The sequence below is a fragment of the Mustela erminea genome, chromosome 4 (assembly GCF_009829155.1).
Source record: "Mustela erminea isolate mMusErm1 chromosome 4, mMusErm1.Pri, whole genome shotgun sequence".
In the NCBI taxonomy this organism is placed as follows: Eukaryota; Metazoa; Chordata; class Mammalia; order Carnivora; family Mustelidae; genus Mustela; species Mustela erminea.
The window spans coordinates 149,058,021-149,080,348 of record NC_045617.1 but is presented as its reverse complement, the minus strand read 5'-3'; the positions used below and the strand labels follow the sequence as shown (position 1 = coordinate 149,080,348).

The window sequence follows — 22,328 nt, the reverse complement described above, 5'->3', positions numbered from 1 at the left end:
TGGCCTGAGACTTTTATCCATGTCCTGATCATTCCCCTGACTTTACCAAACCCTTTCCATTCCAGCGCCAAGAAATTGGCATCCACAGACCCGTGACCTGAATGGGGGAATCCCAACCCTTTTATTAAGTTCCAATACAATTTTCTTTTTCATATACTGAATACTTATGAAAAAATATACAATCACTTTTTATTGATCGCAAAGACAACTCAAACCAGAAGAAAAACACTTAAAATAGAATTTAAAACACTTGAAATAACTAAAAATCTCAATTTTTATGTTTTTCTGTTTTAGACTAGTATGATAGGGTAATTAATCACAGCCTTTAAGCATATAAATGCAACATTTGGGGACATAATTCTGTGACAGTTACAGAATAGAAATGCTTTTAAAAGAGAAAGAAGAATTCGCGAACGTTTTTCAACTGTTCAATAAAAGCATGCCATATTTTTTAAATTGAGGTATAATTAATACATAACATTAGTTTCAGGTGTACAACATAATAATTTGATATATATATTGTAAAATGATCACAACAAATCTGGTAACATAGTTACAATTTTTTTTTTACTTGTGATAAGAACTTTTCAGATCTCCTCCCTTATCAACTTTCAAATCTGCAAATCAGTTTTATTTAGGACAGTCACCATGATGTACATTACCTCCCCAGGACTTATTTCTCTTGTAACAGAAACTTTGTACCTTTGAACCCTGGTTCTTGCCTTTTGCCATCTTCTGCCTCCACAGCCACCAACTGGTTCTCTGTATCTATGAGCTCTTTTGTTTGTTTTTCTGCTAGATTCCACATTCAAATGAACTCATATGGTATTTGCCTTTCTCTGTCCTACTTTTTTCACCAAATATATTTTTAGAGAATGCTAATGCATATCAAATCGTTAGAGCTTTTAGTTTCCAATGGACAAAATCCAATCGCTAACAGGACTCTTTCTCCATGTCCAAATTTTACCATATGCTAGCAGTTACATTCGTTGGAGTAATTTAAATTTATGAGGAAACCTTTTAGAAGACCACTGGAAAGCAATGTGTGAGAACACAAAAATACTGTGGCAATTCATAAAGACTCCAAGGAATTAAAATTGCTTAAAGGCACTGTTAGTTAAAACAATCAAGTGATGGGCCAGAGGAGCCCCTTCCATTGTCTCCAGCAGACTGACTCATTTCGAATTTTCAGGCAGATTTTTCACCTGCTTTCAAAAGGTAAAAGTTTGTCAAAAAGTATAGTCAGAGAAATGTTCTTCCCATATTCCTTTATACTCAGTTCCCCCCCACAACTATTACTACCCTCTAAAATAACCAGCTTCCATCCCAAAAAATAAAATAAAATAAAATAAAATAACCAGCTTCCTTAAAAAAAAAAAAAAAGGCTCAGCTCATAAAATAACCAGCTTCACTGGTTATCTATGAATGATACTGTATGTGTAGGTTATCCTAACTCCCCTTCTTTCTTAAAGAATGGTAGCATAGTGTAATGTTCACCTGCTCTGGTTCCCCCACTCCACCCCCCACTTAACAATATCACTTGGAAATCAGTCTGTTTATTTTTTTGTAGCCGCATGGGGCTTTTCCTTTGAGTCTGTATGCCGCTGTTTATTCAACCAATCTCCTATGCCTGGACACTTAAAGTTAGTTAAAATGCTTTTAGAGGGTAAACAAGCAAAATAAATTGAAGATGGTTGGTCTTGCCAAACAGGAACATCTTCATCACTAAACTCGAGGGAACAAGACAGGTCTACCGCATACACCTTTTTGTCAATATTTTTGCTTTTGATATCTTGCTCTGTGAATTCCCATTGTTTAGAAGCGTTTTTATTTTCCTGCCACACTCTAGGCACTCATTAAAAGTATTTTGAGTAGTCATTTTCTCCCAATTTCTTCTGCAAATATATCAGAAAAACTATTTTTCTTCCTTCTTCATCCATGGAATTTGATGCACAAAATGTTTCATTTTAACGTATTCCAATTTTTCTTCCATTTCACTTTTAACTTCTTGTCTTTCTCATAACATTCCCAAGAATCCAGTTTCTGTGGATATGGACAAGGAGAGGCTATAAAAGACATCTTCCCAGTTAGTGTACATAAATTGCTTTAGAGAAGAATTTTCAGCCCATTACCATCAACTTGAAATGAATGTAATAAAACCATGCATAGAAAGAGACAAAAGAGTGAAAGAAGCAGAAAACTCCCACCCAAGTTAAAAAAAAAAAAAAAAGGCATTATAGCTTTACAGTAAGCAATGATCTCAGACAAAAGTAATGTTTTTCCTTTAAGTGTGAGAAAATGTGCAAGGGAAGTCCTATACCGCCTCGAGGTAGAGTCTGTTCACTGGAAGGTGGATTAACCTGTTGGAACAAACATGTGAGTTTGTCACCTTCCCTTTCTCTCTTCCAGGGATAAGATTTGCCTCCACTTTGAAATGAGCAAAAAGGGAATTATGCAATCATTTGGGGAGAGAGGTGGAAAATATCACACGTTCCTAGAAATCAGATACAGTGTCAGTGTTGGATTTTATTAAATGGCTTGCACTTCCTTTCTGAGGCCATCTCCCCGTCCAGACGCAGGGAAATCAAAAACACTTAGCAGAGGATGGTTTCGATCCATCGACCTCTGGGTTATGGGCCCAGCACGCTTCCGCTGCGCCACTCTGCTCCACTGAGAATGGGTTTACTCTTATTATTTATCATAGGAAGGATCAGACCCTTGCCAGTTTGATTCACACGTCTTTCACTTCCCTTTCTGGCCTTGGCCTCCGCAGGACCGCCTCCTCCTGGAAGTCGGCGGGAACCTCGGGGAGCCGCTCTGCGCCCGGTCCCCGCACCCCTGCGGGCTAGAAGGCGCGAAGAAGCCCGGCTTCCCGACCCCCGGAGCGGCTGGGATAGAGGCGTCTGGGCAGCGGACCGCGCGGCTCCTGCGGTTTCTGCCTCTGCCTTGGGCTTGAAGCCAAGGCCGTACCTACGGCCGGTGCCCACGGCCAGTGCCCTCCAGCCCCCGGCACCCGCTGACCCCGCGCGCCTTCCTCTGCTCCGTCACCAGCTCCTGCACCTGCCTTTGCAAGGGTCTCTCCGCCTTCACCGAGAACCTGGGGGCAGAGGCCCAGGGCACTCAGGGTGTCCGTTACTGAGGAAGGGGAGGGAAAATCATTTTCTCTCTACCCTTGGAAGCCCTTGGCTGGGAACTCTGTCACAAGAGAGCAGCAAAAGAAAAACACAAGTTTATTAACACGTATACCTCCTGGGTGCCTGGGAGAGACCCGCGGGAAAGGAGCCCCTCCCCCATGTGGGCTGGAAGGAAATCCGGTACCACCGTCCCCTAAGGACAAGAGAGGAACGTGTGCGGGAACAGGAGAAAGCTGAGGGATTCCCGTGCACAAGAGGGATCCCCAGCAACACAGATCCAGGTGACCCAGGACCACAAGATATGGGGGCCTGGCATTTGCCATCTAGGGATGAGCCTCAGCAGCTTATCTTGTAACCCAGCCCCTGCTCCCTGAGGCCCACAAGGCCCTTGCCCCTCTCTCCGGGAGCTGGAGGCCTTGGGAGACCAAGGAGGCTGCCCAGCAGGTACCTAGACACAATCTCCTTCCTGGATTCCTTTTGCGGTGTTCTTCCATCATTCCTGCAGGATTTCGTCGTCTGCATCCTCTGCGAGGTACTTCTATTCAATCTTTCAAGGCCTGTCTATGACAATGTACTCCTTCTACTCTTGTTCTTCTGAGAAAGTCTTTTTCTCCTGCACTTGGAAGGATAGTGTCATTGTAACAGATTCCACATAGGTAGCTGTTTCTCTCAATGCTTTCAATATTTGACTCCACTCTTGGTGCTTGGATGGTTTCTGAGGAGAAGGCCGCCAGCATTCTTATCCCGGCTCCCCTCCAGGCAAGGCCTTCCCACCTCCTTCATCAAACCACCATAAAAGCCCTCGACTTTAGCCTCATCTTTGAGTCTGCCTTCCTCAGGAAGGTCCACGCCCTGTAAAACGTACATAAATGTGTGTGTCTTCCTCCCGTTCATCTGTCTCTGAGTCTCATTTCCACACCCAGCCAGGGGCCCTAAGAGGGGAAAGAAAAATGTTCCCTTCCCTGAAAGCTCTTGGTACATTAATCATTTCCTGTTCTGATGACTCCAAAAATTTCCCCTAAGAATCTCACTCTCAGGCGTTCTCTGTCTCTAAAACTTGTGTTTTTGTCTTTCAGCATGACTTGTCACTTTTCTGAAAGCCAAACACGAGTGCTGGTGAAAGGAGCTGAGGTCAACAGGCCTCCCACTTCCCCCCATGGGTGGGCACAGAAGGGGCTGGGAGTACCTACCCCTCAGGTCTGTTGGGCTCTGGCGGACAGTCTTCCCCACGCACAGGCCTTGTTAGGGAGAATGACGGCTTTGAGGGTATATTTAAATGGTCATTATTGCCCTCCCGGAAGGGGTGGGGGGAGAGTGTGGGAAGGGATTTTGTTCTCCAGTCTTCACTGGGAGAACCAAGTAGGACTCCCAAGGGTAAAAGTCACACAAGTGTGGGGGCTTCCGTAGGAGTGGCTGCTTCTGGTTTTTGACTTCATGCTTGTCCACAGGAAACCTCCAGCAACTCCTGGTTGACCTGTTCCTCCCTCATACTGGTTCCAGGGGTGGTTTCCACAACAGTGAGCTGGGATGCCTCCCAATGCGGTTGACCCTGTTGACCGCAGTTCTTTGACGGAGCTAAGAAAAGTTGTTAATTTTCAGTTTGTTTAGCTTTTTTGTCATTCCGAGGACAGGAGCGACAACTTCTAAACAGTTGATGTGCAGGATGAGAAACAAGAAGTGGTCCAGTTCAGTTTTATCGAAGATATGTGCATTGCTTGGGTGAGTCTCAATCATTCTTACCTCTAAATTAATGACCCTTGGCATGACTATGGAGTGCATTAATTAAATGGATGAGTTACAATGAGACCCTTAGTGGTTTCTGAGCACTACGTATCTGCCCATCTATGTTGTTTAGTAATAAATATTTAATTTATGGTTTCTGGATTCAGTAAGTTTTCAGGAGGAAGGGCATGGGGGTGGGGGCTGTTGGTGCTCAAGACCAGCCAAGTAACTAGACTGTGCCTATAAGAGCAGCACATTAGAAGACCCCTTCACCAGAAGCAGACTTTGTACCTCCCAGTAACGATGCAGGTAGGCTGGGTCTGAGGACCCCTGGGGGGGTGTCCCACAGGACAATCAAGAGGGTCCTTCACACAGGATAGAAATCAAACATGAGCCAGAGAAAGTGAAAACGCAGTCTGGAGAGACAGGGTAAGCATCAGACCATACTCAGATAAAGCAGAGATGTTGCAATTATGAGACCCTGAATTTAAAACAACTATGATAACTATGTTAGGAGCTCATGGATAAAGTAGACAACAGGCAAGAACAGCAGGGCAATAGAAGCAGAGAGAGGGAAATGCTACGAAAGGGTCAAAAAGAATGCTGGAGGTCAAAAGCACTGTTACAGAAATGAGAAGCATCTCAGATGGGCTTATTGGCAGATCGGACATGGCCGAGCAAAGAACCTCTGAGCGTGAGAACATCTCAATAGAAACGCCTGAAACTGAGAAGCAAAGTGGGAAAGACCAAAGAAAAGAGAACAGAATATCCAAGAACAGTGATATATAAAAGACATTACATAGGCATAATGGAACAGAAACGATATTTAAACAGAAAAGAACAGAAAAAAATATTTGAAACAACAATGACTGAAGAAATTTCCCAGATGAATGTCAGACACCAAATTACAGACCCAGGAAGCCCACAGAGCACCAACCAGGAAAAATGCCAAAAAATTATACGCAGATGCATCATTTTCAAACTACAGAATAAGGAAGATAAAGAAAAAAGAAAAAAAAAAGAAAAAAGAATTGCTGAGAGCTGCTAGAGGGAAAACAATTACCTACAGAGGATCAAAGGTGAAACTTTTCAGAAACCAGGCAAACAAGGGAAATGAAGTGTTTAGTGTTGAGAGAAAAACCCACCAATCCAGACGTCTGCACCCTGTGAAATTATCCCTAAAAAGTGAAGAGGAGAGGACACAAATTAGTGATATCAGAATTGGAAGAGGGGACAGCACTACAGATCCCATGCATATTAAAAGGATAATAAATGACTGTTATGAACAACCTTTATGCCCACATTATGGATAACCTAGATGAAATGGACCAGCTGACATTGTGAAGACAAAATTTGCTGAAACTCACACAAGAAGCAATAATCTGAACAGGCCTATATGTATTTAAATAATAGAATCAAAAACTAATAACATTCCAAAACAGAAATTTCAGGTGCAGAAAAGTTCACGGTGAATTCTGCCAAACATTTAAGGAAGAAATTATACCAATTCTCTATGATCTCTTTCAAAAGGCAGAAGCAGAGGGAATGCTTCAAAACTTACTCTATGGGGCCAGCGTTACCCTAATGCCAATATCAAACAGACATTACAGGAAAAGATGAGTACAGACCATCGTCTCTTACGAACACAGATATAAAAATCCTCAGCAACATAAGAGCAAATCTCATCCAGCAGCGTATAAAAAGAGTATCCCATGGCCCAGTGGAATTGATTCCAGGTGTGCAAGGCTGGTTCAACACCGACAATCAAACCAACAGGCTAAGCGAGAAAAAGTACATGACCAGACCAAAAGATGTAGAAAAAGCAGTCAACAAAATCCAACTGCCTTTCATGATAAGGACTCCCAGCAAATGTCTGTACTTTGTGCTCCGTTTTGCTGTGAATCGGAAGCAGCTCTTCAAAACAAAACTCAATTAAAACATAAATAAATACCTCTGTTAGAAAAGAAAGTGGTTTCTGTTTGTGGGATTTGGGGAAAAGAATTGCAGTTTTGAATTTCCGGCTAGGCAGGGAAGAGATGAGAGCCATGCCTGGGAGTCTGGCGGAGAGAGGGGGCCTTAACTAGTGCCCCAGGAGGACTGGAGAGCGGAGGCCACTCCAGAGTCTGAAGGCAAAGCCTGCAGAGCGCGGTCGGCATTTCCACGCTGAGCGAGCGGCTGGGAAGGAACTCCGAGGGATACAGGAGTCACATGCAAGCTTGGTGAGCGCCGGGGTGTCTCCGAGCATTCTGGTGCCGGCCGCGGTTTGAGCAGAAGGCGCGCAGAGCTTCAGCCCTTAACACACCTGGGAGCTGGAGAGCTCCTAGCCGGGGCGCGCTGCTCCTTTGGGCCCGTTTGCTGCCGCAGCTGCGGTGGAGTCGGTAACAGCCCCCCGCGGTTGTAGGAACCAGCGCCGGTGCCTGCGAAGGAGTGCGCGTCCAGAGCGCAGGGGCGCGGGGAGGGGTTTCCGTAGTGTAGTGGTCATCACGTTCGCCTCACACGCGAAAGGTCCCCGGTTCGAAACCGGGCGGAAACACACACCCCCGGCGGCGGGTTAGCTTTTCCTTCCCTTTCACAATTAGATCGCGCGTTTCCTGGACACCTTTCACGCCAGCATCCCAGTCAAACCTACCCATGAAACAACAGTGACTTGCTGTGTGGAATCGAACCCAAGTTACAGAGTCCCAGGAGCAGGGACAAGGTGTGTGCCCTAGAGCCAAGGCCAGGTGACATTTACTGGGACTTAGAAGGAGTTATTTGAGGAAAGAACATGAGCGAGAAATATAGTGTTGGAAAGAAAAATCTTCAACCAAGTTTATTTTCACAGGTTTTGTTTGTAGAGTGTAACATTCCCGCATCAGTACCTTCTTCAAGCTCTCTGCAAGTACTCAGTATCATGGACCATCGCCTGGGATTCCATTCCACTTTCAGGTGTCCTTTAAAATCCAGCCTTTGGGCAAAAAAATATTGCACTCCCAGAGACGACTGGCTTCCTGGTTCCCAACCTGGGCATTTGTCCCAGGCCAGACCCTTGATTCAATGCTCTGTGGTGGCTGGTTGGAAATCTCAGAACTTATGAACAAAAAGTCCTGCGTTCTCATTTTGCACTGGGACCACAAGTAGTGTAACAAGTTCTTCTCCAAGAAGATCACAAAGGGAACAATCATCCAAGTTCAGTGTTCCTTACAGGGAGGAGGGGGAAGCTGAGAAGAAGGCCACCCTCTGTTTGACAAGAAATGTGCAGGCCACTGAGGGTGAGAGGGTGCGTTTGTAGACTATGGTAACACTTGAAGACAAACCCTAGAATATCAAAAGATAAAGATCCACTAAAGCATTAACACTTTATTCTAGGGTTTGACGATTTTTTCCAGCCGTTTCTTTTCATCTGAGTCCTTCAGGACTCACTTGACTCCCATCTCTTGTTACAACTTTCTGGCTTTCCCATGAGTTTCCTTTCTGTATATTTCAGCACTAACCGTTCTTACTCCTTCAAGATTCCAACACGTGGCTCTATTTTTCAAAATATTCAAGGACGTCTTAGAGAATGCAGAATCATGGGAGAAGGAGAGATTGTTATCACAGCACTCAATTTATACAATATGCACATTTTATCTCTTTTTTGCCTTCTCTTCGAATTATATTCAAAACAAAACGTGAAGGGAGACTGCACGTTTCTTAGGAAATGTGGAGCGTAGCTACAAAAGTTTAAAATTAAGAAACTATAGCTCGTCTAGTTCATAGCATAGACTTTGCTAATTCATGGGATTAATTCTCCAGCTCCTTTACAAAGTGCCTCAGACAGGTAGACTGGCCATCTTTGGCTTCAATAAGCTATAACCCCAAGTTTGCATAAAACCACAAAGGGAAAGGCCCTGCTGGGATTTGAACCCAGGATCTCCTGTTTACTAGACAGGCGCTTTAACCAACTAAGCCACAGAGCCTCACAGTCTGCCCTTCTATCTCACTTATTGTTTTAAAATTTCACATTTTAATCTGTGTTCTTATTTCAGCAATTTCTTTAGGATTTAGCAAGAAAGTGAACCTAGACTCCAGTCAGAACCAAAGAAGAACACTCCCTCTGTGGAACAAGAACTGCACTGGGAAGCCCAAATTGCTTGGCACTGAAACCCTTAGGACCAGCCAGGAGCCTGCCCTTCCAACTCTGTGGGTGACCGATGGGAGAAATAAGACCCTGGATTTGACCCCTATGCCCCCTAACTTTTGACCTCCGATGATGCTGTCTCCTCCACAGGCAAAAATACACTCTCTCCCTCTCAGTCAGATTCCTTTGTGAAATCCAGGATGGCGTCATCCAAATTAGGGGAAGGCTCAGGTGAATTTCCTCAGGTGGGAAAGCTCAAGCCAGATTCTTCGTAAGTGGAACATCTGTGGACTGAAGGTCCAAGTCCCCCGTCTTCACAGACCGGCATCGGAGGCAGAGGCTAAACACCATCCACACTCCCGTTCAAAGAGAACAAAACCAGGGGACACACCGAGTTCCAGCAGTTCCAGAGGCCAGTGAGCACAGGATGCCACTTGACTGCGACTCAGTCGTGCTGGCTGGGAACTGTCCTCCGGACTCCTGGCCGCTCTGTCCCACTCATCCGTCCTGTTCATACGGCATTTCTTTTACTGAGACTTTGTCCTAAACTTTGCTCATTTCGTGCTGTCCTCCGGCTTTTCGAGTCCGCACCGTCGGCGTTCAGCCACCATGCTCCTGACACCCCTGCGATGTCATGAACATTGCTGGAGTGGATTCCTTTAGACCTGGAGTCGGCAGACGATGACCCCAGGCCACATCTGGCCAGCTGCCCGTTTTTATAAAGTTTTCTGGGAACACAGCCACACTTACTTTCTCATATTATCTGTGGCTGCTTTCCTGATGCAGCAGCAGATGTGAGTCATGTCAACAGACAAGCCTAAAATATTTCCCATCCGGCCCCCTCAAGAAAAAGTGTTCCAACCTCCATATTAAACAACAACTGCGTTTGCAAACCTGGGAACAGGAGTCCTTGTCTACCTTGGCTTCCGATACAGCTGCTGGCGGGGCGCACCCCCAGATTTGTGGGTTTGTGAATGGGACACGTAGAACATGTCCTGAAGACCCTTAGAGGTTTGTTGTTCTGCTGAGAGACCACCTTAGCTCACCTGGCCGTGCCAACAAAAGATTTTTCAATCACACCTTTGGCTGCTGGCGGGGCTCTGGCCTTAACATTTGCCTGAAAGGCATCTCTTAATTTCGGTGTTGGTTTTCATCTGCAGCGGTGGGGAGTAAGAAACAGCTTTCTCTTTCAAGCCCTTTCAGCTTGGGCTCATTGGTATTTAACTGTTCTTCCCTTAGCTTAAAGCTCTAATCTCACATTTTACCATAAACGGCGAGAAAGGCTGAGCCGGCTGTCATCACTCTGGCCGGAAATCTCTTTAGCGACAAGAGCCGGCGTGGAGGTGTCCGTTCCACGACAGTGCGGGCGACGGTGTGGATGAATTATCTGCTGCTCCATTAAGAATCAGGTAACATTTTCCCTGGGAGCCCTGTGTCCCACCTGGTTAGGATGGGTCCAAACCTAAGGTTCTGCATTTGTTCAGAACCCCCAACCCCCGCAATGTGCCTTAAATCACAAGGAGGGGGGACCGGAGCCTAAAAACTGCCACTAGGCACCAAGCTAAAACCTGTCAGGCCCATCGCTTCTCTTTCCTTTCTGTCAGGGACCAAGGTCCTGTGGTGACAGCGAGGGTCAGAAAATGGTCATTCACGGATGTGTGTCTGCCATCCTGGCTGTGTCCGGGACAGGGCAACTCCGACCCCGGCCAGGGGTCACAGGTGGAGGGAGGCGTCGTCGGCATGCAGAGCTCTCCTGCAACAGCGCTAGGATTTTCAGTTCCGTCCGTGTTGCTCCAAGGTTGCAAACTATCACCACAGCATAAATGTGCATGCATGTACACTGCCCAATCATGAAAATCAAAGTTCCCTCCAATTTCACAAGGCCGCACCCAGCGCTGTGGCTGACCTCCTTCCATGTGCCCTGTCACGGCGGGATCTGAGGGGTGGGGAGGGCGGGGAAAGATCCAGAAGCAGGAGCAGAATGGCTCCGTGCTTCACGGAGACATTTTTCACTTGTGTAAGTTCTCCAGGACGGCATCCCTCAATGCCAAACCCCTCCAGTAGGCTATGGGCGTTCTTTCCTTCCCAGTCCTACGATAGCAGGTTTTACTCAGCTTTTTACTCTTGCCAATCAAATGGTGGTAGAGTATCATCTCTTTTTACCTATTATTTCTGTGGTGATAAATGATTTTGGAGATTTTTGCACAAGATTTGTTGGTCTTCCTAGATCTCTCTTCCCTAAATTGCTTGTCCTATCTTTGGCCCATGTCCTTGTGATCTCGCTGCTTGTCATGGCTTCTTGCTATGATATCTTCTCTCTCTCCATCTCGCCCCATCTATCTGGGGACAATTTAAATATATTCTCCCATGATCACATTTATCTATTTATGTTTCTTTTATGTCCTTTATTTTACATATTTTTCATTTTAATGGAAGCAAATGCTAGAATATATTTCTTTGTTGTTTGTGCTCTTGAAGTTTTTAAAGGTTTTCCTCAAATAAAAAAATAAATAATAATAAATAAAACTTCTTCTCTGCTCACAGCACATGATGATATTCTCCCACATATACTTCAAGTAGCTTTATTTTTTACTTTCACACCTAAGAATTAGACTGAATCACTTATTCTGCTGTGTAGCCCCTGTGTAGAACAGCAGGACTGGGATATTTTGGAAAGTTCTGTGTATGTCCATACCTGATGGAGTCTCTCTCTGATCTGTCTTGTGTGGAAGCCTGCAGTGACATCCAGCCCCGTCCCCCACCCAGTTCTCACCCCAGCACTGAGGGATCTGGGTTTCCTTCAGGGCTTGGGAGGTCCAGGACTCTTCCAGGCGATGTCTCCTTTCTAGGAGTTGAACGTTGATCTGGCCAGAGACAGAACCCAGAGCGGGACCACCGAGCACATACTCAGGTCATTCCTTGCCCGGGAATTTATGAGGCAAAGAGAAAGATCTGGATGGGGACTCAGTTGGTCTGAACATTTAGCATGAAGGATGGACTTCCACATCAACTGACATTCTGGGAAGAGCTATCTTCAGACCCTCTGCTTGTCTTATACCCCTGACATAACCCCCTCATACCGGGGTGCCTTCCCTCAGCGACTGGAGAGCCCCTGTCACACACGAGGTGTTCTGTATTATAATATAAATTTATTACATTGCAGCCTGTGCACCAGAATATAATTTCAGCGACCCCATATGTCCCATTTGGGAGCTGCTTTCATGTCCTTAAATTCCCCAGGACCACTTTTCGTGCCCTTGACTGAGGGTAGTCAGCAGACAGATGACGTTAGTTAGATGAGGGTGCTGAATGGAATTTGGATTCTTGGGGTCCCTCTATATCAGAGTTTGGGGGTACGGGGGTCCTACTGTCTTTGCAGCCCGCATTGAGCTTACTGTGCTCCGTTGTGGACATACTGGGTGTCGCTGGAAGTGTCTTGTCATTAAAATCAAACTCACGAAATCCAGCTGCCTCTGTGTCCACTAGGGATTTCCAAATGTCTCCCGAGGGCGAGCTCGTGTTCACTTTCTGTCCCCTGGGGCCCAGCCCTACAGCCTCCAGTGCTCGGGGGCGTCTGCAGGGGGGTGGACGAGAGCAGGAGCCCTGGTTTCTTCTGGCAAAATCCGGGCCACGTCTGCAGGCGACAGAGGGAGCAGGTGCACCTTCCTCACTCTCTGCCCCTCCCCCACGCGTTTTTCTTCTCGTATCAAAAGACACAAAAAACATCAGTTTCTCTACAACACAGGCGGCGATCTCGCGAGCGGAGTTCAGGGGAAAGCGTGCTGTCTTCTCTATCACGACTTCCTCGTTCGATTCTCCAGAAGCAGAAGTATTTCCTCCAGCCGCAGCGCGGAGACACTGGTTCCAATAAAAAAATAATTGCCGAGGACAAGAGCCCAGCCACCGGGATGGCCGAGTGGTTAAGGCGTTGGACTTAAGATCCAATGGGCGTGTGCCCGCGTGGGTTCGAACCCCACTCCCGGTAGAGCAGGTTTCCGTCTCTGCAGCCCTTTCAGGGAAGTGCCGTCCTCCAGCAAAGCCTGGGGTCGGATCCCGCGTCTGCTTTTCTGTCCCCCCGCGAACACGTTAGAAAATGTTATCTTGCTCTGCCTCCAAGCAGTAAGGAGGACTAGCAGGTAGTACCTGCGCCAACTGTTTTCCGCCCCGGCCCCGCCGAACTGCCAACCTAAGGAGAACTCTCCCACGTCCACAGCCCCTCCTAGTAAGATTTTACTCCGGGCCCCGCAGTTGCAAGGGGGTGGAAGCCCGGGGGCTTTGCCCTTGAGGCCACAGGGAAGAAACCCTCTTCCCTGCGGCCCCTGCGAAGCGAGAACCACCTGCCGCGGGATTCTGTTTCCAAAGGTCGTCAGAGCTCTGCGGGCGCTGCCCTTCCAGCTCGCCCCAGAGAGCAGAGGCGAACCCTTCCCAGCAGAACAGGAGGGCTTTGAAATCTGAAATCGGCCCCTCAGTGCACTTGATTTTGCCTTTCTCGGGTTAGTGTTGTTGAGCATTTTTTAAGTTCACGAGCCACCTGCATTTCCCTTTCTGTGTGCTCGTTTTTCTATCGGTTTGTTACGTCTTTCTCTTAAGGATTTAGAGGGGCTCTTTAAATATGAATCAATTAAGCCAATGTGTTCTGGTATGTCCCCAATGATCCAGTTTGTTATTTGCCCTAGAACTTTGCAGTGATTTGGGTCTGTGGCCCAAGTGAGGGGCATTCTGGTTCAATGTCTGACTTAGATGTGCCTTTCCCCTGCTAGGAGGTCAAAAAGAGTGACAGAGGAATGCCATGCTTTCTTCTAGAATGTACAGGATTTCTTTTTTGTATTTAGGTCTTTGATTTATCCAAATTTTTCCTGTGTTTTAATATGTGAGATACAGATCCAACTCCACCTTATTTCCAGAGAACTGCCAGTGATCCCAACACTTTTTTTTTCATTTAAATTCAATTTAATTAACATATACTGTATTCGTCTCAGAGATTGAGTTCAGTGATTCATCAATTGTATATAACACCCAGTGCTCCTTATTGTTACATCATGTGTCCTCCTTAATGCCCATCACTCCGTTATCGCATTCCCCCACCCTCTTCCCCTCCAGCAACCGTTTTTTTCCCCTAGAGTTCAGCATTTCTTATGGTTTGCCTCCCTCTTGATTCTTATTTTTCCCTCCCTTCCCTTATGTTCATCTATTTTGTTTCTTAAATTCCACATATGAGTGAAATCATATGGTATTTGCCTTTCTCTAACTTATTCACTTAGCATTATACCCTCTAGTTGCATTTTGCAAATGGCAAGATTTTATTCTTTGTGATGGCTGAGTAGTATTCCATAGCCTATATGGACACACAGCTTCTCTATCCATTCATCTGTCAACGGACATCTGGGATCTGTCCATAGTTTGGCTGTTGTGGAAATTGTTACTATAAACACTGGGGTACCTGTGCCCCTTTGTATCCTTTGGATAAATACCTAGTTGTGCAATTGCTGGGTGATAGGATAGTTTTTAACTTTTTGAGCAATCTCCCAATGTTTTCCAGAGCAGCTGCACCAGCTTGCATTCCCACCAGCAGCATAAAAGGGTTCCCCTTTCTCCACATCCTTGCCAACATCTGTTTCCTGAGTTGTTAATTTTGGCCATTCTGACTGTATGTGATGTGGTAATCTCATTGTGGTTTTGATTTTTATGTCCCTGGTGAGGACTGATACTGAGCATTTTTTTTTTTTTCATGTCTGTTAGCTACTTGGATATCTCCTTTGGAGAAATATCTGTTCATGTCTTCTGCCCATTTCTTAACTGGACAGTTTGTTTTTTGGATGTTGGGTTTGGTAAGTTCTTTACAGATTTTGGATAGTAGCCCTTTATCTAATATGTCATTTGTAAATATCTTCTCCCATACCATAGGTTACCTTTTAGTTTTGTCAATGGTTTCCTTTGTTGTGCAGAAGCCTTTTATCTTGATGATGTCCCAGTAGTTCATTTTTGCCCTTGTTTCCCTTGCCTTTGGAGACATGTCTAGCAAGTTGTTACAGCCAAGGTCAAAGGGGTTGCTGTCTGTGTTCTCCTCTAGGATTTTGATGGGTTCCTGTTTCACATTTAGGTCTTCCATCCATCTGGAGTCTATTTCTGTGTATCGTGTTAGAAAGTGGTCCAGTTTAATTCTTTTGCAGGCCAACACTGTATAATTGAATGTCCATATTCTCCCCCATTGAAAAGCCAGACTACTAAATTCTGTTCTCTCTAAAATGTATGGGGCAAGATGATTTGAAAGACTATGAAGTTTGGAACTTGACAACCAATGTTCTAATCCTGACTTTCCCATTGACTCTCTGAGCCTTGATATCTTTCTTTGTTAAATGGAGGTAATAATCCTTATGTCACTTTTCCTCACCAGAGAGCCAGCTGATCTAAACTATGATCCCATACCTATCTCTGCCACTGGGAAGATCTGAACCTGTTGTATGAGGCACTTGATTTTATTAAATTCCTCCAATCGTCAGTGATACTGGCAATTTCCACTCAACTCCAACCTCTGTTGTTGTATGTTGAGGTAGGCAGAATTCTCTGACGGCCACCAAGGTGCCTTCCCATGGTGTATAAGCCCTGTAAAATCCTTTACAGATAGTAATTTTTCATCTAATATATAACTAACTATAGCTACCAATTTCTCTCTTAAACTTTTTTTCTAAACATGCATCTTGATATTGGGAATGCAATACTGAGGGGAAAAAAAACTAAGTTTCTCCGTTCCCACCAGGCTTTCTGAATAGAGGGAGAGACTGACAGGTAGCTTTTGTTTTCAACAGGAAATTGATGTGTTTTATGTGTTTTGACAACAACCATCTATAATACTTGCATAATTAAAAAGAGGAGAAAAGTAAATTCAGAAATAGTGAAAAAAAACACAATCTTTTGGATTTTTTTAAATTAGTTTCCGAGGCAGAGGTCAGTGATTCATCAGTCTCATATAACACCCAGTGCTCATCAGAGAATCACGTCACGTGCCCTCCTTAATGCCCACCACACAGTTACCCCATCCCCCCACTGCCATCCCCTCCAGCAACCCTCAGTTTGTTTCCTATGATTAAGAGTCTCTTATGGTTTGTCTCCCTGATTCCATCTTATTTTATTTTCCCCTCCCTTCCTCCATGACCCTGTTTTGTATCTTAAATTCCACGTATGAGTGAGATTATATGACAACTGTTTTTCTCTGACTGACTTATTTCACTTAGTATAACACCCTCTAGTTCCATTGCAAATGGCAAGATTTCAATCCTCTGGCTCTTTACACTGAAGATATATGCAGAACAACAGAGAAAAGATGAAATACTTAAAATAAAACTTTATTACACACGCACACAAGGTCACACATGTGCACACACACCCATGCATACAGACATATACATGCACAGACACACATGCACATGCAGAGACAGACACACATGCACAGGACATACATACACACTATGTGTAGCACGGCACCTGGTAAGTAAGTACTCAGTAAATATTCATCCTTTGCCCCTTAAAAGGAAAACATTCTTTTCCTTTATAAGCTGACCTTAGTGAAAATACTTCTGATTAATTTCTGTAGCTTTTAAAATAGTCTAGACTTCATTTCTCACTTCTCTAAAAACTGTATCATCTCATCAACACCTTTATCAGTCAAACACCTGTGTGGGATACGCTCCTTGCAAAGGCAACATGTCCCACAAGACCGCCTCCAGCTTGGCAGTGTCCCTTTGCTCTCTAGGCCTCCTCTCTGTCCCCTCCCACAGCAGCTGTTTGCTAGAGGTAGGTCCCCACAGACGCTGCCCTTCTGGTGACACCAGATGACCAGCTACCAGAGTGAGGAAGGCCCGCCCCCAAACACAAACACTGTGCCCACCAGCAACAGTTGTGGAAATGACGCTGTGGGAATCAACAACCTGTCACACTTCCAGAGGGAAGAGAGTTTTTATTAAAACCTAAACTTCACAGATGGGGAAAGGGCTTTGTTTAGGACAAGGAGACACCCCTGTGAGGCAGGCCCCCAGCAAGCACAGAGAAGCAGAGATAACGGCGAACAGGCACCTGCGTAATCCAGGAGCCGAAAGGCAAGGCCGCCTCTCTGCTAGCCCCGCACACACAATGCTACCTCTTCCCTTCCTCTGCCCCAAAAAAGACTTGTGGCCCGAGGCTCCAGAAAGAGAAATGAACAGAACAAGGGGAAGAAGTCAGGGCCTTCCTGAATCAGTGACACCGTCTTTGGGGTGAATGGCTGAGAAATCCCCACTTAGGGCGCGGAGTCTTCCGCACCACACTCACGCCTTCTGCATGGTTCCAGGTCCAGTTCTGTGTCTTCCGATGAGACGGCATCCATGTGGCGAGGTCGAGATTTTAAAACGCCAACAGCTTCCAAACGCTGGGAACTGCGAAGACAGAGGGCTCCTAACAAAATAACTACACTCATGATTCTAGGACAACCTCTCATTTTAAAGAGTGTAATGGGCCCAGAGACTACAGCGTGGGTCACCCACACACGTTGTTGTTATCACATACCGCATAATACACTGTCCGAGTTCACTTCCAGGACGTGCGACTTGGGCAGCGACACGGGGCCTACACTCAGAGGAGCTCATGCTTGCTTTAAAGCTCTGCTGTCAGCATCTTGAAATTGCTAATAATTTTCGACCAGGAGACTCCACACCTTCATTTCGCACCGGGCCGCCCAAATTATGTAACCAGTCCTACAAGTGGTCTTCTGTTTCCTGTTGTCAAAAAAGGGAAACAATTCTTTCCCATATTCTGCATTCGACCCCTTGTTCAAGTTGGTGCAGAGAGATTGCTTCTCAATACCAATTTGAGGATTTATACTGCAAAGCTGAACTGCAGGAAGAAATCGTGAAGGAACAAAGTTTCTAATACAGGTCACTGGACAATAGGAAGAAGTCGCAGGCAAACATCGTAAGGGCCACCAATGCCCAGAAACCACAGAGGAATTGGAGAAAGTTAGATAATCAGCTGTGGATGTAACTTCCACATGTCTGAGACTCTAAGACAAAAAAAAAAAAAAGGGAGATCAAAGAAATGAGCTTTACCCACTGCCTGGGAGGTTAACTCACCTTCCTCACCAGAATCCAATGATCACTGACCAGATACTAGAAACAGGACAGAGCTGGACACATTCATGAAGTAAGAAAACTTACAGGTGACTTTTGGTGGACTGGGTCCCTGAGACACTCCCAAAATTTGCATGTATGCATTAATAATGAGAGGAACACAAAATTACCTGTGGACCCAAGAAAGGGGAGATGCAGGTCTCCCGATTAGCCTCTGCCAGTCCTCCAAGGTTTCACGGCAGGGTCGTGATCGATGAACCAGAATCGTGCCATTGCTACTGCCCCCCACTTTCCTTCTGCCTCCGTTGAGACGATGTGCTTCTCCTAGACTTTCCTCTTCCTCTGTACTTTCCTGAACAGTGATTAAAAAGCAGATCAAGCGAAAATCCCACCCTAACCCAAAGCCAAGACCTTCCGAGTTCATTCCCGCCTCTCCTTGCCTGTGACAATGAAGACACCAGCACAGGAAACATACTGTTTCTGGGTCTCAGGGAGTAACTGCGGGAAGGTCAGCAACACAAAGTTGAAGCAGAGTAGAGAAGAAGGGCGCTGACCGCGAAAACTCTACCCAGGAGAAAGTAGGCTAGAATCAGGGAAGAAGGACAAGAGAGTCTGAGAAGTTCATCCTTTTTAAGGGTCCACTCCCCGGTTTTCCCGGTGCCCAGGTGTCCAGGGAGCAGGAAGGAGTGGCCGGGGCGGCAGGTACCCGAGGCTGCAGCTTACCCCGGGACTCACTGGGCTTGTGTTTGGGCTCCCAGCACGTCTGACTCCTGTGGTCTTTGAAGGGTGCACGGACGAGGACGCAGGCCTCTCCAGGCAGTTCTCTTTCCACCCAGGAGGAGACAAGGGAAGAGCACACCAGGATGGTGGCCAGGACATGACAGGTGAGGATCATGTCTCTGTTCAGGTTCTTCCTCTTAAAGCACTGATGGAAAGGGAAGACGTGGGGAAGTGTGTCCCCAGACCCTCCAAATTTCCTCCTCATCCTTCAAAGACAATTCTTAATGATCCCTCATTCCTGAAACTTTCTTAAATCTCCCATTCTAGCCCCAATATCCCCTCTGCAATTCAATTCCTTATTTAACAAGTACTGTAGGCCCACAGTGTGTTAAGCCTGAGGTTCTGGAACATGTCTCTCCCGGGCTCCAGCCACTATTGCCATCATTCCAGACTCCAGACTGACAGTCACTTCATCTGGTTTCCCCCTGCTTGGAAGCCCCCCAACATCTCCCTGAGCACACCTAATGTAAACCTCTGAGTGACATCCAAGCCCTTCCTTAATCTCACTTCGACCTATCTTTCCAGCTTTATTTCTGTCTACTCCCTCCAAAAATTCAACCAAATGAATTTGGCAGAATTTTGGCAAATTCTGCCAAAAACATGCGCCATATTGTTTCTCGAATCCTATACAGGCAAGTGTTCCTTCAATGGGTGTCATCTAAACCTTCTGTCCCACTGCCCACTAAGTACCATCCAAATATCTCTCGTTCATTCAGTAAGTAAGTCTCAACCCCCTACTGTGGTGCCTGTACTGTTCCAGGTGCCTAATACTGGTTTGCAAACAAACATGGCTACCATATGGAGATATCCCTAGCGTGCTACAACCCTCTGCCTTTGCTCGATCCCATCTGCTAGGTCCTCTTGCTTCCCTCTTCTCGTCTGCCAGTATAAATCTCTCTTTCAAGGCCCAAGCTTGGGTTGGAAGCTTACCCAAGTGCACTGCCCAAACCTTATTCACCTTGTGTGGATACGTATGACAATGACTGACTTCCCTACTTCATAGTCAATCATGTATCGCTTCAAGCAAGAAGGCCAGCATGGTGGAGTGACAGAGGAGAGCACTAGATGTCAGAAAGGAGATGGAGGCCAGATTGTGTAAGATCCATCAGGTAACATTAAAGAATCTGGTGTTTATTCTGAGAAACCACTGGAGCAAAGGAACAGGAGATCGGACTCACAATTCTATGCATTCGCTCAGTTGCTGTGTTATGATTAGACTATGGGGCCCGAGGTAAAGCGAGGAACTCAGGAGTTACTGGAATAGTGAGGCCATATGAGATGATGGTGGTTTGGAGCAGTTTGTGGTTGAGGAGGGCACTGGAAGTCTCAAACTGGGCTGACTTTGCCGGTAGAGCCACTGGACTTAGTGATGAGATGAGACGCGTGGTAGGAGAGAAACAGGAGTCAGGAATGGCCTGAGGACTTGGTCTGTTTCCCCACTGCCTAGGACACCACGCTATTTGTTGAACAACGAACGCATCACAGAATGATGGCCCCAGTGCTCAGAAAACGATAAATCATTCCAACACTGGAATGGTCAAGAGCTCGAGCTCCTTTGCCACAGAACTAGTTAAGCTTCCAGGATGGTCTCCGCACTCTCAGGGAGCAGTTATTGGAACTATGGTGCTAGTGGGTGTGACAGCCACCACGAGCGCTGGGGCCGTACTCCAAGAGTGGGTGGATGGGCCGAGGGGAGCTGAGAACAAGGGAGCAGTGCTATTTCTAGAGCAAGACATGGTGTAGGAAGCCGAGGACCTCCTTATTCCCACAAACACACCAATTTAGCATCAATTCGTGGACTCCCTTTTTGAGAAATCAAAAACTGAAAGGCTTCTGCAGCCTAAATGAACACAAAATTTGACTCACCGTTAACTGGTAGATCTGGGACACAGTCTTGCCAGGTTTGCCGGGATATTCATCATCATCAACACACCTCAGAGATGACTGGATTAGTGGGATACACCACATGAACTGAACAAAGGGTAAAAATCACATGATCATCTTAATAGATGCAGAAAAACCATCTGACAAGTTTCGACCACCTTTTATGATAAAACAAACAAACAAACTCTCGACAAACTAGGTTTACAAAGATGTACCTAAACATAATTTGAGATGGAATATGAGCCCAGAGCTAACATCATTCTCAAAGGTGAAGAAATGAGAGCTTTCCCTTTAAGATCAGGAACAAGGCAGCGTCCCAGAACAGCGCCCGCGCAGAAGGAAGGGCCAGACGGACTCGGGGATCTGGCGGAGCACTCTCTGCACATCAACGCTGCTCAAGAACTTTCATCTCTAATGACTTCAGGGTAGAGGCAGGCTGTTGAGGTCGACGGACTGCTATCATCTGACCACAGGCTCGCCCGGCGACAATACACATCTCACACTTACGACGCGCAGAACCATCAGTGCACTCGACACAGTCACATCGCTTCTGCCCTCCAGAGGGTGGTTCTGCAGAAGACGCTGCTACCTGAGCAGTTGCTGTTATCCTCCTGCACCCGCCGCGCCAGCACCTGAACCCCTCGGTGCTCCCCCCGCCCCCCAACCACACGCACCAACAGGGACGTCCTGCCATCTGCAAGGCCAGGCTGCTGCGGGTGGACCTCACCTGATGGGGAGCGGCCAGGCCAGCTCCTTCTGCAGCCGGGCCCGAGGGCTGTCTCCGCACAGCCATCCCCTCCGTTCCCTCCTGAAGGCCGAGGAGAAGCGACTACTGCTTCCCCCGCAGCCGGGCGCCTCCGGGGCCAGCCTTAGTGCTGCGGGGGCAGCTCTCGTCGCAGACCTACGCTTCTGGACGCGTCCCCCCACGTCCCGCCCTCGTCAGGTGGCAGGCTCCGAAGCCTGGCCCTTCTCGGGCCGCCTCAAAGCCCATGGCGGTCCTGCGGCGCTTCCGGCTTTGGGGAGCCGGTTTCGCACTCCGCCGGAGCCCACAGCCGCAGGGAGCGGGCGAGCACAGGGACCGCTCGGGTCCCCCACCCGACGCTCGGCTTCCCACCGCGGGCGTCATTTCCGGTCCGCTCTAGGAACTTGGAGGTTTCTGCGCCTCTGTGGTTGCGACATCTATACTTCACCAGGGGCAGGACCAAGTCATTTGAAAATAAGCTTTAACTTTCACAGTGTACCAGGTACAAAGTGCAATCACAAATACTCAAGATATACCTAGAAAAAAGTGCAAATGCAAAACAATACGTAAATCTTTTGTGTGAAAAAGAAGAAAAAATAATATAAATATTTATGTGTCCACGCCTAAGGAAAACTAGTAAGGCTAAATGAGAAATTATGGACAGAGCTTACCTGGGATGTGATGGTGAGAAGTGGGCTGATGAAGAATAAGGGTGAAAGGGAAACATCTCCATTTATCTTTAAAGTTTCTTTTTGAAACACATCAATGTAGTTGCTTATGCAAAAAATAAAATTGTGTTTCGAGTTACTTAACCCTTTTATTTCAGATAAAGTGTGAGAGCGTATAAAACAAAGATCTTGGCCGTTCTT

At 46.4% G+C, this 22,328-nt stretch overlaps 2 long non-coding RNA genes and 4 other non-coding genes across 12 annotated transcripts; 3 read left to right on the top strand and 3 right to left on the bottom strand.

Annotated features, from left to right (window-relative positions):
* Positions 1–2,595: 2,595 nt before the first annotated feature.
* Positions 2,596–2,667, bottom strand: TRNAM-CAU. The gene has a single exon. It is a non-coding gene; the product is annotated as a tRNA-Met (tRNA).
* Positions 2,668–2,763: 96 nt separating this feature from the next.
* LOC116587678 lies at positions 2,764–11,327 on the top strand. 4 transcript variants are annotated; one of them, XR_004284554.1, is made up of 3 exons: positions 2,764–3,666; positions 4,211–4,853; positions 8,864–11,327. It is a non-coding gene; the product is annotated as an uncharacterized LOC116587678 (long non-coding RNA). The 4 variants fall into 4 exon arrangements; XR_004284555.1 differs by having other exon boundaries at positions 2,764–4,331; positions 4,583–4,853; XR_004284556.1 differs by having other exon boundaries at positions 2,764–4,853; positions 8,864–9,017; positions 9,106–11,327.
* TRNAV-CAC lies at positions 7,317–7,389 on the top strand. Its single transcript has one exon. It is a non-coding gene; the product is annotated as a tRNA-Val (tRNA).
* On the bottom strand, positions 8,721–8,794 carry TRNAT-AGU. Its single transcript has one exon. It is a non-coding gene; the product is annotated as a tRNA-Thr (tRNA).
* Positions 11,328–12,857: 1,530 nt separating the features above from the next.
* Positions 12,858–12,940, top strand: TRNAL-UAA. The gene has a single exon. It is a non-coding gene; the product is annotated as a tRNA-Leu (tRNA).
* Positions 12,941–16,894: 3,954 nt separating this feature from the next.
* On the bottom strand, positions 16,895–21,198 carry LOC116587674. Of its 4 annotated transcripts, none has more exons than XR_004284547.1 (5): positions 20,933–21,198; positions 20,700–20,804; positions 19,792–19,894; positions 18,224–18,978; positions 16,895–17,702 (listed from the first exon to the last, which is right to left on the bottom strand). It is a non-coding gene; the product is annotated as an uncharacterized LOC116587674 (long non-coding RNA). The 4 variants fall into 4 exon arrangements; XR_004284545.1 differs by lacking the exon at positions 19,792–19,894 and having other exon boundaries at positions 18,224–18,636; positions 18,760–18,978; XR_004284546.1 differs by having other exon boundaries at positions 19,792–20,804.
* Positions 21,199–22,328: the final 1,130 nt, after the last annotated feature.